Source organism: Colobus angolensis, unplaced genomic scaffold (assembly GCF_000951035.1).
Source record: "Colobus angolensis palliatus isolate OR3802 unplaced genomic scaffold, Cang.pa_1.0 Scaffold127, whole genome shotgun sequence".
Taxonomy (NCBI): domain Eukaryota; kingdom Metazoa; phylum Chordata; class Mammalia; order Primates; family Cercopithecidae; genus Colobus; species Colobus angolensis.
In genome coordinates, this window is record NW_012113919.1 from 11,093,684 (window position 1) to 11,110,514 (window position 16,831).

Sequence of the window (16,831 nt, forward strand, 5' to 3'; positions counted from 1 at the left end):
TAAAACTTATAATTAAAAAAACCCTCAAATACCTTATCTGTAAACACACAAAATCATACAGCAATTTTAAAAGGAGATAAAATGTATTTCTTATCATAATAAAAGAAATTGGGGTTGTTGACACACATCATTCCACAAAGAAGCTAACACTTGGCTTCCAAAACAGCCCCTGATTAAGAGCAAGAAACAAGAACCAAGATAAATAGCAGTGACGAGCCATTTTATTTGCCAATTTTTCTTGATAAAGTCAATCCATCTTTTACTCTTCGGTTTGTCTGTGGATAAAACAGGGAAAATGTCATCAGGCTTTTATGTTGCATCCTAAATCAAATAGCTAACTTCCAGCCATGGTGTTTTCCATTTACAGAGCCCAGAGATTATTTGTCACTGCCATGTGATGTTCAGTGTGTTTGCTAAGACTTAAGAGAAAGTTTTAACTGATAGCAGATTGTTTTTTGTTTCATAATAACACGTTAAAGATATGCTTAAGTTGCAAATATATTATGCTATTAATAGATATTTGTTCTGGAGTATAAAATATAACAAATTACAATACAACATAAGAAGCAGCCCAAATAAATCATATGCATGCTTAAAACATGCTTTTAGTTCATTGTAAATATTTATTGACCATATATATCTGTGTGCTGAACACTAAACTAACTGTTAAGTAGCAGTTGTGCCCCCGAGCACTGTGGTGTCAAATTGTGAAGACAGACGAGTGTCCAGACAACATTTATTCAGTGCTTATTTGGGGCGAGCTCCATGCTAGTTGTGGCAGATACAGGGGAAAGTATAAGGTTGGTACATTTATATCTGAAGATATTGAGGAATAGAATATATAGGTCTTTTTGAAAAAGGAACATTTAGTGTCTTGTTTAGTATGTGGCCTCAAGACAGTGCCTGGTACTCAGATGAACAAATACGATTTAAACCTTTGCAAGGCACCTTTGAATGGCCAAAGTGACTTTTCAGCTAAGGGGTATTAAACTACTAATTAACATTTCTGAAGGTTGATTGCTTGCTAGCAAAATGTGATGTTTGTCAATACCCAATGTGACTCAAGCAAATTTTTTTTCTACTTTGTGGACCAAAGTGGAATATTGATTCTTTGGGATTCCTATGATACAAGATAATGGTAAATAAATGGGGATGCACATAATTAATGCATACCTAATGAAGACCCACAATTTCCCAAAACTGTTATTAATTCTTGAAATACAGAGTTTATAAGATTCATAGAATCATTTATAATAAATAAATTTATTTAATTTAATAAATTAAAAAATGTAGTACAGTGGCTTGTAGTTTTATTTTTATTAGTGTTAAGGTACTGGGAATAATATTTTTCTGTGGTAGTTATATGAATATTTTATAAAATACTTCTCCATGAAATTTATAAACTGATTCAATCATATCCTAGTGAAAAAATTCATAAATAAAAAAGTCATTAAAAAACTAATAATTATTGAAAAATGGGCCAAAACATGATAGTCAAAAAGTATTTGATCAAAGACACAATTATTTTTATTTCTATAAGAAGCATATTGGTGTACTCCAGCTTGGGTGACAGAGCAAGACTCTGTCTCAAAAAAAAAAGTATTGGACCAAATGCAATGTACATTGCATTACATAAATATAAATTTAGAAAGAAGTTTAAATGAAGAATAATTTACAACAATAAATTGAGAACATTTATTGCTTGTGCATTTCCTTCTGGAATGTTCCTAGCTATTATGTTATAGCTTGAAAAGGACTGACCTAAGCATTCAGTCCTAAATTTAATTTATTTAAAATAATTTTTGATGTGTAGATGTGTCTAACGTTTCCTTTTGTATTCTGATTGTTTAAGATAATAAAAGAGCAGTGCTAAAGTTCTTTCTCTTTTGAGAGTTGTTTCCAAGTCAGTAAAGGCTCATTTGGTTAATCTAGAAAAATACTAGTGCCATCTCCATTAGCTTGTAAGACAGTTCAGTAGAGAAATTATCTCATGTTGTTTATTATACATACTAAAATACCTTGATGAAGCAATCTGTTAGCATCATCTATGAAGGTGAATACTGTGCCATTGCTTTGAGTGTTTTCTAAGGCTGCACATAGGATGCTGCTGTATTTGTTTTGGGTAGCAATTAAAGAGAAGTGATTCCACCCAGCAATCTGGGAGGTCAAGGTAGGTGGATCACTTGAGGTCAGACGTCCAAGACCATCTGGGCCAACATGGTGAAACCCCATGTCCTCATGTCCACTAAAAATACAAGTAGCCGGGTATGGTGGCACATGGCTATAGTCCCAGTTACTCAGGAGGCTGAGGCAGGAGAATCATTGAACCTGGGAGACAGAGGCTGCAGTGAGCCAAGATTCTGCCACTGTACTCCAGCCTGAGCAACACAGCAAGACTGTCTCAAAAAAAAAAAAAAAATCTGGGCTTAAAGGTTAGTTTACTTTTTTCAAGTTGTATGACTTTAGGGAATTTACTGAGCCCCTCCAAGCCTATTTTTTCAAATGTGTAATATGGAAAATAATGATGCCTTCACCATTGGGTCATTGTGAGGATTAAATCAGTGAATCAGTGAACATTCAGTAATACACTTAGGACAGTGTGTGGCATGCAATGAGTGCCACTGAAGTGTTGATAATTGCCATTGATTCCTGACCACTTTAAGGTCTAAGTCAGGACATGATCTCTAAGATGCTTTTCTGGAGTTCATATTGAACTAAAAGGAAATAATAAATGGCACATTCACTTTTAAACGTAGACTTTGTTGAACAGCAGATGATTACTTATTAAAGCAATGCTATGGTTAATTTTTCACTTTGTAAGATGGATGTGGATAAGTCATTCCACTATTTCAATTGCATGCTAATATTTTTACTTATAGTCTTATTATTTGACTTTAAATACAACCTTATATATATATATATTCTTTTTAACAATTTCAATAATACAGGCAAATAATCCCACTATTGCCACTAATAAAGTGTGCTGATATTTGGCAAACATTTACCCAAATATTTTACTGCATGTACATCAAACAAGTTCATTTAAGAAAGGCTATCTTTAAATCTAATTATTTATAAATCTAAAACTGAAATAAATAAGCAGTCACTGCCACGATGTGTATATGGCAGGTAGAATTGTTACTAATTTGGTTAGTATGTATTCAGTAAATATTTTGTAATTTGAAGTTGAAAGGAATTATATTTTGTGGAGATTTTAATAAAATTAATTATATTCATTCATTTGTAATTGTGTTTATATTTATTGTGTATTTATGTTTATTTTTATTTATTTCTAAATGATTTTTGTGGAGTTCTTAATATTTTTCTGAAATTTACTGGTTTTTTGTTTAAGGATGCATTATAGGACTACTTTCATCCTACCTGAGAAATGGTATAGAGGGAGACATATGGGTAAATCTTTTCTAAAATTTTCAGAAGTAATGCTGCTTCATAGAGTGTATAAATCTTAATGAGAAACAAAATAATAAATTCAAACTGATAATATATAGCATATTTCTCAGAATTATGTGCATGTATAAAATAGCCAAATAATTGCTTTTCTAAGTATTGAATCTCTGACAAATATAAACTAGCTTTATATTTTGAAGCATCTTTTTTTTTTTCTTGCATCATGCTATCAGGACAAAATTTCCTTTAGGAAAAACATCATTTGTGTCAATCATACAAAACGCAGATTTTTTAGAAAATTGTTGTTTTCTTTCAAAGCCATTTATTATATATTTTAAAATAGTATGATGAATAATATTTTGGTTGCCTTCACTTATATAGAATTGGGCACAGATAGTTGAATGTAATTCTCTGTGTGATGGAAATTTAATTTCAAATATACTGTTATAAAATTTTTTAAACTATTGCCTTCTACTAAATCATGTATGCTTGCCTATATGGAGCTCACATTTTTATCATGCATTTTCATAATATTTTTCAATTTCCAAGTTAGTGTGAAAAATGTTATAGCACATAGTAGTTTTGTGTAACTAAACAATTACTATTTAAAGATACCAATCTTATCTATCTATCTATCTATATATTTTTTTTTTTTGAGATGAGTTCTCGCTTTGTCACCCAGGCTGGAGTGCAGTAGCACAATCTTGGCTCACTGCAACCTCTGCCTCCTGGCTACAAGTGATTCTTCTTCCTAAGCCTCCTGAGAAGCTAGTATACACACATGCCCTACCATGCTTGGCTAATTTTTGTGTTTTTAGTAGAGACAGGGTTTTACCATGCTGGCTAGGCTAGTCCTGAACTCCTGACCTCAGGTGATCTGCCCATCTCGGCCTCCCAAAGTGCTGGGATTACAGGCATGAGTCACCATACATGGCCTATATTCTTTTAAATGTGATTTTTTTTGGCTCCTGATATGAGTTCTAATAATATTTTTTATTATACTTTAACTTCTGGGATACATGTGCAGAATGTGCAGGTTTGTTATATAGGTGTATACATATGCCATGGTGGTTTGCTGCACCCATCAACTCGTCATCTACATTAGGTATTTCTCCTAATGTTATCCCTCCCCCAGCCCCCCAGCCCCCGACGAACCCCAGTGTGTGATGTTCCCCTTCCTGTGTCCATGTGTTCTCATTGCTCAACTCTCACTTTTGAGAACATGTGGTGTCTGCTTTTCTGTTCCTATGTTAGTTTGCTGAAAATGATGTTTTCCAGCTTCATCCATGTCCCTGCAAAGGATATAAACTCATTCCTTTTTATGACTGCATAGTATTTCATGGTGTATATGTGCCACACTTTCTTTGTCCAGTCTATCACTGATGGGCATTTGGGTTGGTTCCAAGTCTTTGCTATTGTGAACAGTGCTTCAGTAAATTTACGTGTGCATGTGTCTTTATAGAAGAATGATTTATAATCTTTTAATAATAGGATTACTGGGTCAAATGGTATTTCTGGTTCTAGATCCTTGAGGAATTGCCACACTATCAAACCAATGAGAACAAAGACACAATGTACCAGAATCTCTGAGACACAGCTAAAACAGTGTATAGAGGGAAATTTATAGCACTAAATGCCCACAGGAGAAAGTGGGAAAGATCTAAAATTGACACCCTAACAACACAATTAAAAGAACAGGAGAAGCAAGAGCAAACAAATTCAAAGGAAGCACAAGACAAGAAATAACTAAGATCAGAGCAGAACTGAAGGAGGTAGAGACACGTAAAACCCTTCAAAAAATCAGTGAATCCAGGAGCTGGTTTTTTGAAAAGATTAACAAAATAGATACACCACTCGCCAGAAGAATGAAGAAGAAAAGAGAGAAGAATCAAATAGACACAATAAAAAATGATAAAGGGGATATCACCACCGATCCCACAGAAATACAAACTACCATCAGAGAATATGATAAGCACCTCTACCCAAATAAACTAGAAAATCTAGAAGAAATGGATAAATTCCTGGACACATACACTCTCCCAAGACTAAACCAGGAAGAAGTCAAATCCCTGAACAGACCAATAACCGTCCCTGAATAGACCAATAACAAGTTCTGAAATTGAGGCAGTAATTAATAGCCTACCATCCAAAAAAAGCCCAGGACCAGACGGATTCACAACCGAATTCTACCATAATCCTAATAATTTACTAGTTCAAACTGGGCCAGCTTTATAGTAATTAAAACTGCAACTGTCATTTAGGGTATATTAGTTGATGATATTGTAAACTGGAGTTAGCCATGTTATATTTTTCAGTTATACAGATAAGGTTGGTACCCTTATAAAAGCTAATGAGACAGATAAATTCACATCACAATTATTTACTTCTCTAAGATTTACTTTCCATTGCCTTGTAATCTATTCTTCATAGGTGTATTTTGACTTTAATTTTTTGAGGTATGTTTGATTTTATACTATGATTCTTTGGCTAGGCTCAGAAACTTGAGTATAGTACTGTAAAATGATGTTACAGTAAGGGCAAAATATTTTCATCTCTACCTTCAGTAGCTTCAGCCTGAAGTTCAAAATGATATCAAGTAAGGCTCAATAATAACATTCCCTGAGAAGGAAATTAAGTTTTTCCCTTCATTATGAGTCCCTTACCTGTATCCAAAAAGTAAGGACTTTGTTTTTTCGTTGTGGTCCAAATAAATTAACTATACTACTTAATCATTTTGAAATTCATCATTTACTGAATAGTAAAGTCAGGTATAATAGGTGTAAAGAAGTCCCTATTACATTTAAGGTATGCCTTAAAAATAATAATTGTGTGAACTCTACTATGATGACTTGTATATTTGTTTCTTCCTTTTTTGTGTGCTTAAAAATAGTTCTAGTACAATTCTAGAATACTACTCAATGTCGACATTCATTTAGGAAAGAAAGATAAATCTCTGACATTTGACTAATAGCTAAGGCAACTGAGAAATTAATGCCTAGGCCAATAGCTTTTTGATGAATTAAGGTAAGGTTTTGTTAAAAGATCATCTTTATTCGCTCAATAAAGTATGGGCCAGAGATGGAAATTGTATATATCCTAATGACCTCCCAATAGCTTTCTTTTTTGATAATGGTGAAAGGGTCTTTAACAATTAAAGGTAATACATAATTTAAAAAGTAATATTGCTTAAGAATCTTAAAACTTATTGCACACACATTTTATCTAAGTAAATGTGGTTTCAGCACACCACATTCTCAGCATACACATCAAGTAGTCTTTCTTTATCATTTAAAGAAAGCTAATACAAGAATATTCTTTACACAGAATTGCTGAAACAAATTAGAAAAAATGAGTGGTTAAGTTCCATCACCTAAAAGAGTAGAGTAGAAACTACAATTGACTTCTTTGGTTCTTTGCTTAGACCTAAGATGTCACCCTTAAATAAATGACAGCCATATTATGAAAAAGTAGTTCAGTGTGATAAATTCAATTTTAAAACTATGATGAAGCAGAGAAGCTGAATTTCATGATAGCTGTAGTTCTTCAGGGTTTTGTAACCCCAGTGCCTGGAACAGTGTCAGGCATGTATTGAACAATCTAAATATCTTTCTTTAATTAATAATGAGTGAATAAATTAATAAGTTAATAAATAGGATGCATGTTTATTATTATATGAATTAATAATTTCAGTACAACAAAATCTGTCTAAATTGTAGAACAAAATGTTTACATAGATTATTCATAATGGAAAATTTGAAATTCATACAGAGAAAAAGAGATTTAGGATATGAACGTTTTCAAAGGTCAAAACTGACAGTTACTTCTTTTTTTGAATTCCTGGGATTTTTATATGGCTCTGATTGTCATGATAGGGATTAATAAATGATCTATCCATAGTTATGATTTAATTGGCATGCTGAACAAATATTTATGTTGCTTTTATTGTCTGATTGACACAATTCTAAACACTGGGAAGAGAGCTATTAACAAGACAAATTGTGCCTTTGCATTTATGAGGTTGACTTTTTAATATTTACTTAGGGATGACATCTTAGATTTGTACAGATAAACAAAAAGTTAATTGTAGCTACTTTTCTAGATTCTTTAAGACTATAAAGCTCAACAGGTCTATAGCCTTTTAGTTTGTCTCAGCAACTGTGGGTAGAAGATATTCTTTTCTCAGCTTCCATCAAATGAGGACAAATATCATTTGACATAACTTCTTAGAATTGATATCACATATACATAGACAAAATGAACTGGAACCAATCCCTTTCCATGCAAAAAACAAAAACGCAAAAGAAAGAAGAAGAAAGAAAACCAATACAAAAATAAAGAAATAAAGTGAGAACATATAGAGGATAAAAAAAAATTATTTATTTTAAAAAAAAAAAAAAAAAAAAAGCTTGTCCATTCCTGGTTGGGAAAGTGCACTTTTTTTTTGTAAACGTGGAACACACAGAAACCAAAAGGACTTGGCTGCGCACATTGGCTCATGCCTGTAATCCCAGCACTACGGGAGGCCAAGGTCAGTGGATCTCCTGAGGTCAGTAGTTCAAGACCAGCCTGACTTTATGGTGAAATCCCATCTCTACTAAAAATACAAAAATTAGCCAGGTGTGGTGGTGGGCACCTGTAGTTCCAGCTACTCAGGCAGCTGAGACAGGATAATTGCTTGAACCTAGGAGGCGGAGGTTATAGTGAGTCAAGATCATTCCATACAAGACTGCACTCCAGCCTGGGTAACAGAGTAAGACTCAATCTCACAGAAAAAAAAAAAAAGGAAACCAAAGGACTCTAAAATTAGAAATAAACAGTGGATATAAGCCCTATATAATGCTGGCAAAAAATCAAATCTTTTTCCACAGACAGCAGTAGCTATTGTTCATAATGATCTTAGAAGCAGGTGCTTATACATGCCTGTTATTAATGCAGAGGACCTTCTGTTTCAAGACAGGTGATAACAATGAAAATGTAAATGTTGACTTCAATACTTTCAAATTTCTTCAAAAAAAATCCTCTATGCTAACTCAATAAGGGATGATTACACATATTTCTCTAAGTTTACTTTATCCATTACTTTCAGCACAGGAATTACATCTCTGAAACAACAGCAGCTAAAAATAAAGCAGAGTTTCCTGAAAGCCAGTTGTTGGATTAGTTTGTTTCCTTACTTTATAAATGCACACTTAGCCTGACTCTCTGAGCATGAGTGCAGAATACAAATACTTAGAGCAACTAAAATATATCATATGCTTTCCTGCTGTGGAAAGTTTCCAAGCATCTTTGCAGAACTCATCTCACTTGCCTATTGGCAAAAACCATCCTTTCTGGACATACTTTCTACTTGGCTTACACTTAAAAGCTGACTCCACAATAAAAACTATCCAACTGAAAGAATAGGTGTTTCAGAATCGAGGCGTTGAGAATTTAGAACTTAGTTTGTATGGCTGCCAAACTTAAACATGAGAATATTTCACAAGCAAAGAATATTGTTGCTTGAATTTATCTTTCAATAGCCTTGAACTGATCCCAAAAAGGACTTCATATTTCTAATTGATAATAGGTCAGAAATAGATCTTACATGAGTCTAAAAAGATTATGCCTCCATACATTTTATAATAGTACTATATGTAAAGTAAATTCATAACTTTATTAAGTTACAGGTAAAAAGAAGACAGAATAAAGAAAAAAAATGACTACTTACTGTGTTGGTTGTCTTTCACGGAAATATAAATGATGATGTTTCAATGGAGGATGTTTTGAAACAAAGGTGTTATTACACAGCTCCATTGCCAGAACTGCTGTGCCCATGGCTTCTTACAAGGGAGCTTGTCTTTTCCCATCCTCTAACCTCAGTCTTAGATAATCACATTTGTATCACCTGACTCTGCTCCATCTGGCCACAGCAGACTGGATTGTGCTAAATACCTGACTCAAAGCCGTCAATCCATAGAATGATTAATAACATTTGAAAAAGCCATACTTTTGTAGAATGGGGATACTCTTTTCTAAAGGGTCTGAATAACTAAGAAATTGAGAGGCAATATGGTTATAGTAAATGTTATATCTGAGAAGATCTGCAGGGTCAGAGGTAGGTTAGGGAGGATTTAACTTTGAGCAAGTCAAAGCTAAGAATATACTCGAAGTAGGTGGCAAAGATAGTATAATGCAGCAGACACTATAAGGGAGATGATAGCTATAAAATAGAAGCCAAAGACCTTCAATTGGTAGTATGAAGAGACTGTAAGCACATAAATCCACAATTTCCTAATGCTGAAATTTCTCACAAGGGAATGCAATTTCCTTGGACTCAAATAATGTTTAGGTTTCTGAGACCTGCTTAACCATGCTATTGATCATCATGTTTTCAGTACAAAGAAAAAGGAGGAAAAGGTATAAGATAGAAATAAATACATTAAAAGATAATGACACATGCATGTCATTCTGAGTTGACCACTTGAATCCTTTGAGAAAATCATTGCAACAAGTATTTACATTCTTCCATTAGGCTCATATTTTAAGCACTACCTAGTGACAGTCATTTGTTAAACATATGCTATGTGCCTTATATTTGGGGATGTAACATCCCGCCTTTATGGCACAGATTTTTTTTTTCTAGACAGTTTTGCTCTCATTGCCCAGGCTGGAGTGCCATGGCGCAATCTCGGCCCACCACAACCTCTGCCTCCCAGGTTCAAGCGATTCTCCTGCTTCAGCCTCCCAAGTAGCTGGGATTGCAGGCATGCACCACCATGGGCTTGACTTATTATAAAAGCATCACTTTTGTTGTGGTTTTGAGAATGAGATGGGTGGAGAGGAGAGGAAAGTGAAGAGTAGAAACCAAAATATTCGTTTTGACAATCAGTTAAGGAGAGTTGATGTTGACATCCAGTTGAGAGACGGTGGTGATTTCAACTACATCTGTACCTTTGGATTTACAAGTGGTTAGATTCTCTGTATATTTTGAAGGACTGATAAGTTTCATTTTAGTGCTTGTGAGAAATAAGAAAAGGAAAGTGATTAAAGGATGCCTCCAACATTCTCAGTCTGATTTACTGGAAAGATGTAGTTAGCAACAGTTGAAAGAGGGGAAAGCTGAGAGGGGAGAGTATTTTGGGGGAAGGAGTGGAATGGCAGTGGGAGAGATTATCATGTAGATGGCATCTACTCACTAAGAAATAATAAAAAAGAGGAGAGAGAGGAACTTTAAAAGGAACCTAAAGAGTGACGTTAGTGTGTGTGTATGTATGCTATATATACTACATATATGAGTATATATACACTATATGTAATACATATGGATTATATAATGTATATTTATATATCATATATATGGACACATTTATATGTATAAGACAGATATCTTATTTCAAAAGTGTTTCAGAAATTTTGTGATAACAATGTAAAAATATCTCAGTGGGTTTTAAACCCTGATCTGACTGATCACATAAACTTTCATAAGCTTTTTTCTTAGAGATTTATGTTCTTTCTAAAATTCACTGTTTTTAAATGTTGAAAAAAATAAACTGAGGAAAAAGAAAATTGTAGAGAGTTTATTTGAGGACAAACTGGCTTTGCCTGCTCAGGGATTCTTCAGGCCCAGGCTCCATTTCAGTGCACTTTAACAAGAGAAAGAGGAAACATCATATGTGATTGTTGAAGTATAAATTGGATACACGATTTTTCCCCAAGAGCAGTATCTTAGCTAGCGTGCATCTTTAAAACTGGTTATCTTCTTTATGACATTCTCTGGAGCAAATCAGACTTGTATCTCCTCATAGGTGATGGGAAACTTTTCTCTATTATTAATTTTTGTGAATTTTATACCTACCAAATAATACATTTAATAAGAGCAGTTACTGATATATTTTGATGTTGAGACATACTAATAAATTTATATACCAGTCACATCCATTGCTTTTTCTAGGGTTTAGATATCAATAACAACTTCCCCTATTACCTCACGAATGGGTTTTGTAAAGGTTCTAGAACTAAATAAATAATTATAGACTCAGTCCATGAATACAGGCTCCCATGTTGCTATTATTATTTTTGTACCTTTTTTTCTGATATAAATGAACTTCATTATATTGAGAACACTAAACAAAGATTGTCAGTCACACCCTAACCATTTTCTACGAGTGCCATTACTGATAGTATGTCAACTGAAACCTGAATCTGCCCACCCTTGAAACCTACCGCCTGGGGCTCCCGTTAAGTCTGACTAGCAAAGAGATACTATCATTGAGCTCCTGATGGGCAATTCATGTCTCATCTTGCACTATGGTCCTAAGATACCGTGTCACTAAGGGTCCAGGTAAAACTTTGAAGCCAGGCAACCCCATCTCTACTTTAAATTCCTGTAGAACTTAGTCGCTATTCCAAATGCGGACCATTTACAGTGTAATGCTCTCGCTGACTCAACCACTCAGAGGTTTGGGTATGGCCCTTGGACAAAGTTCCTTCATAGTTTAATTCATCTTTACCTGAGGAATTATTATTGTGTGCGTTATACAAAATATTACCCATTGTTAATGGCTCACCTAATGGAAAATACATTAAGTGAGAGAGGTATTTGTGCCCATGATGAAAGAGGGGACCCTTTCACTAATATCTGGAATCTCTCATCTGTCCATGTATTTGTGCTTTCCCTTGTGTTGGAGTGATGTTTCTCATCTTCCACATCCTCTATGACATATATCATATGCACGTTTTCTACTCTTGTGATAAAGATATTACTCATACATTTTTATTACTCCTGAATCTATTTCTCCAATAAGAATTATTTTCAACTCATGTATGTTTCCAGGTACCATAGAAATAGATCTGTATCTAGTTATATTATAGACATCTTCAGCTTCAAATTATCATTCTCCATCTCTGCATATCTATTCTTGGAATATCTTCTTTTGATGACTAGCACAACTACCCACCCAGTTGTTTAAGTTGTAAATTTGTGGTTCATTTTAGTTACAAACCTTCATGAATTATCTTTATTACTTAAATGTTAAAATATTTTGAAATCGTATAATGAACCCATGAAAATACTTAAGAAATATGATTTTCATTTTTTCTTAGATATATTATTTTTATTTTATTTTAACATAGTAGAGTCATAACCCAGAAATTTATAATTGTCTTTATAAGGAGAAAATATAGTGGTAGAAATATTATAGAAGACTGTATCACAAAAACTGACTGCTATCATCACGATTACATTGAAGAACATCCACATACATGTAGTTTGTTTAACGTTATGTCAGAAAAGATAGTAAGAGCTCAATAAATGAATGTATGGATATTTCAGATTTAGAATTTTTAATGTATCACACAACTTTTCTAGTTCAAAAGCTAAATTATGCTTTAGTTTCAAAATAGGATAGCAATTTTATTATTGTATGAGAAAAGGATTTTTATATCCTTCTAATGAATTGTAAACACACTAGCCACAATTTTTAGTAAAAGACGTTAATACATTTTGATTATAGATTTCTTTTTTGAACAACAAACAAGTGTGATAAAGCCAAAGTACCTTTTTATTACAATGTTCCATTGCCTTTTTCTGACTCAAGCTCTTTTAAAATTATATAGATCACTGTAAATTGCAAGAGAGTGATCTCTAGAGAGCAAAAGACAAATAATAGCTTTCCCCATGATACTTCTGCCAAAAAAAGAAAAATAAAGACTTGATTTTTCAAGACTAAATGCCCGGCTGTGTCCTGACATTCATAGGTTAAAAATAGAACTTTCTTGGTTAGAATCAGTAATTATTTTGTGTTACTTGGGTTAATAATGGATTGTAATTATTCTGCTTGACTGACATTTTACACATATTCTACTTGAACTGCCTATGGCTAAGCATTAACCTTCTTATTGACCTTAGGAAAGAAATATAATAATCTGTGCAGTTTGCCATGTCTATTATACATAAAAAATACTGTCTGTCAGAATTAGACAATATTTTGGATTGTAATATTTTAGTTCATGAAAGTATATGTGTGTTTAATGATTCATTGAAAGCATTAAATATACTCATTTACATTTCAAAAATAACTACAATGTGAGCTTAAACATTGGTAAACCATTGAGTTCTTATCCTCTCCTAACACAGGATGATTGTAACTGTTCATTCAGAAATTCAGGGCATGTCTATAATTGGGAAAAACTGCCACTAATATTCTGCCTTCCTGCTTTGGAATCCATGCTCTTTCAGTTACAGTGGCATAAATGTCACATCTATTTGGCTATAGCATGCCCAAATCAAAGAGAGAATAACTAATAGGCATTTTAAAAACCAAAATGATACATGAGAAAAAGACAAAATACAATAGAAACCTTTATTAGGAAATGCCTTTCAACCCTCAATTTGCCCAAAGGCAAAATTCTAATAATATGTGATCTATCTTGTGGGAGTCAGGAGGGTTACCTTCATATCTATAAGTATTAGGTCACATACCACTACTTTTTAATTAATCAACTTTATTCATTATTTATTGAATTTCTGCTTTGAAAGGTGAGAATATGGCTCATACTTTCATTTTTCCTCTATTTCACAGTTTGAATCATTATCACTGTGTCTTGTGTTTTCTCAGTTACAATTTCAAGTTTAGTTAATGTAATTAAGTTTATTTTTCTTGTTTCTAATGTTTTCACAGTATCTCTTCTCGATCATCTTATAATTTTAACATGTTACTCATTCTGCCTTCCTGTCCAGTTCTCTTCATTTCCATTTGGTAAGCTTTCAAGTCATAGTTTTCCTATTACAATGTCTATTTTGACAACATTTATAACTTTTCTGGTAGCCATATTTAAGTTTTATGGATGGTTTATAGGGGTATAGTTGAAATCCATTATTATGACTATTAAAATATTATCATGAAGCCAAAGAATATACATGTGTTCTTTTTAGATCAACATGGAATGCATTATTTTTGTTATCATTTCATTGTGTTACTGTTTTTTAAACTTCATCACTTACTTTAAAACTTGCTATATTGTAGTGTTTCTTGTATTTAATATTTTTTAATAAGTTTTAATATCGGGGTACATGTGCATGTTCGTTATATAGGTAAACCCATGTCATGAGGATTTGCTGTGTAGATTATTTTGTTACCCAAGCACTAAGTCTAGTACATATTAGTTGTTTTTCCTGATCCTCTCCCTCCTCCCACTCTCCACCTTCTGGTAGGCTCCAGTGTCATTTTTTGTGTGTCTGCGTATGTGTTTTTTGTTGTTGTTGTTTTGTCTATTTTTTTTACTGTTCTTAGAGAATTCTATGAACTAGTGATCATTTTCTCCCTGACTTCCTGAGTTCCAGCATGCTCTTCTAGAATGTTCCTTTCTGTGGTATTTTGCATCTGCCTTTTAGGTACATCTATTATTTCTTAGTATTTTATTAATATAAAATATATGTTAGCCTCTTATAAATATATATATATATATAATGTTAGCCTCTTATACTCTGTCATTTAGTAAATATGTGTTAGTTGATGATTACCAGCTTATAGTACAGCTACAATAAAACAATAAAGCAGATTTTCAGAAACTTTGAGTATCGGGGGAACCAGCCCCCAGTATTTTAACACAGGTTTTTTCTGTTTTCGCTAAGTGTCAGCCGGTCTGAAAAATAAAGAGTGCAAAGAGAGGAATTTTACAGCTGGGCTGCCGGGGGTGACATCACATATTGATAGGTCCATGATGCCCACCTGAGCCACAAAACCAGCAGGTTTTTTATTAAGGACTTTAAAAGGGGAGGGGATGTGCAAACAGGGAGTAGGTCACAAAGATCACATGCTTCGGAGGCCAATAAAGATCACAAGGCAAAGGGCAAAGCACAGATCACAAGGCAAAGGGCAAAATTAGAATTACTGATGACGGTCTATGTTCAGCTGTGCATGTATTGTCTTGATAAACATCTTAAAAAACAGAAAACAGGGTTCAAGACTAGAGAAACAATCTGACCTCAGTTTCACCAAGGTGGGGTTTTTCCCCACCCTAGTGAGCCTGAAGGTACTGCAAGAGACCAGGGTGTATTTCAGTCCTTATCTCAGCTGCTTAGGATAGACACTCCCAGAGCAGCCATTTATAGACCTCTCTCCAGGAATGCATTCCTTCCCCAAGGTATTAATTATTAATATTCTTGCTGGGAAAGGAATTCAGTGATATCTCTCCTACTTCCATGTCTGTTTATAGGCTGTCTGCAAGAAGAAAAATATGGCTGTATTCTGTCCAACCCCGCAGGCAGTCAGACCTTACGGTTTTCTTCCCTTGTTCCCTGAAAATCTCTGTTATTCTATTATTTTTCAAGGTGCACTGATTTCATATTGTTCAAACACACGTTTTACAATCAATTTGTACAATAGTGGTCCTGAGGTGATGTACATTCTCAGTTTACGAATATAACAGAATTAAGAGATTAAAGTAAAAACAGGCATAAGAAATTATAAGAGTATTATTTGGGAACTGATAAATGTCCATGAAATCTTCACAATTTATGTTCAGAGACTACAATAAAGACAGGCTTAAGAAATTATAAAAGTATTAATTCTGGGAACTGATAAATGTCCATGAAATCTTCACAATTTATATTCCTCTGCCGTGGCTCCAGCCAGTCCTTCTGTTCAGGGTGCCTGACTTTTGCAACATTTGAGTGCTTCATACTTTGTCAGAAAATAAACTATTTGAATTATATTTTATTTAAACCAGTGTAAATGCATTCCTTGAAAAATGCAGACTTGCAGAAAATATTTTATATAGAAATCAATTATGCTGTGAATTTTTGTTTTATTCATATCCATGTTGTATTTAAAAGGAGATGATGAAACAGAAAGCTATATATATATGCAACTTTCATTTTAAAACTTACTAGATAAAAGTCTCCATTAATGTAGAAGTAGTTATTTCATATTTTCTGATAATACATCAGAAAATTTATTGAATATCTATAGGCCAGACCAAGAATAGGGACTGGAAGTTTGTGACTCTGAATATCCATTATCAATTTACAACTTAGTGATAACCAGGGGGCATTCTGTAGAAAGAAAAGTCAACAGAAGTTCAGATTCTAGCTCTGTCATTTACCGCCTGAAAGTTCTCACCAAGTTACTTGAAAAACTCTGAGATACTGATTTTTCATTGGAATAATGGATATGACAACACCTATGCTGCTCTCTTGTGTTGAAATCTCAATGTGATAAGACTTGTAAATGGTTTAATAAAAGGGTAGAGATGTAGTAGGAACTTAACATTTATAATGAATATTATTATTACATAAAGAGGGTAGTGTTTATCTTCTATTATCTTCCTAAATATTTTTTTCAAAACCTGGATGTATTAGGAAGCTGTACTATGATAATCTAATTTATGATACACTAAATTATATGTAAGCACATTGAGTGCATCAGGAAATAAAGCATCAATT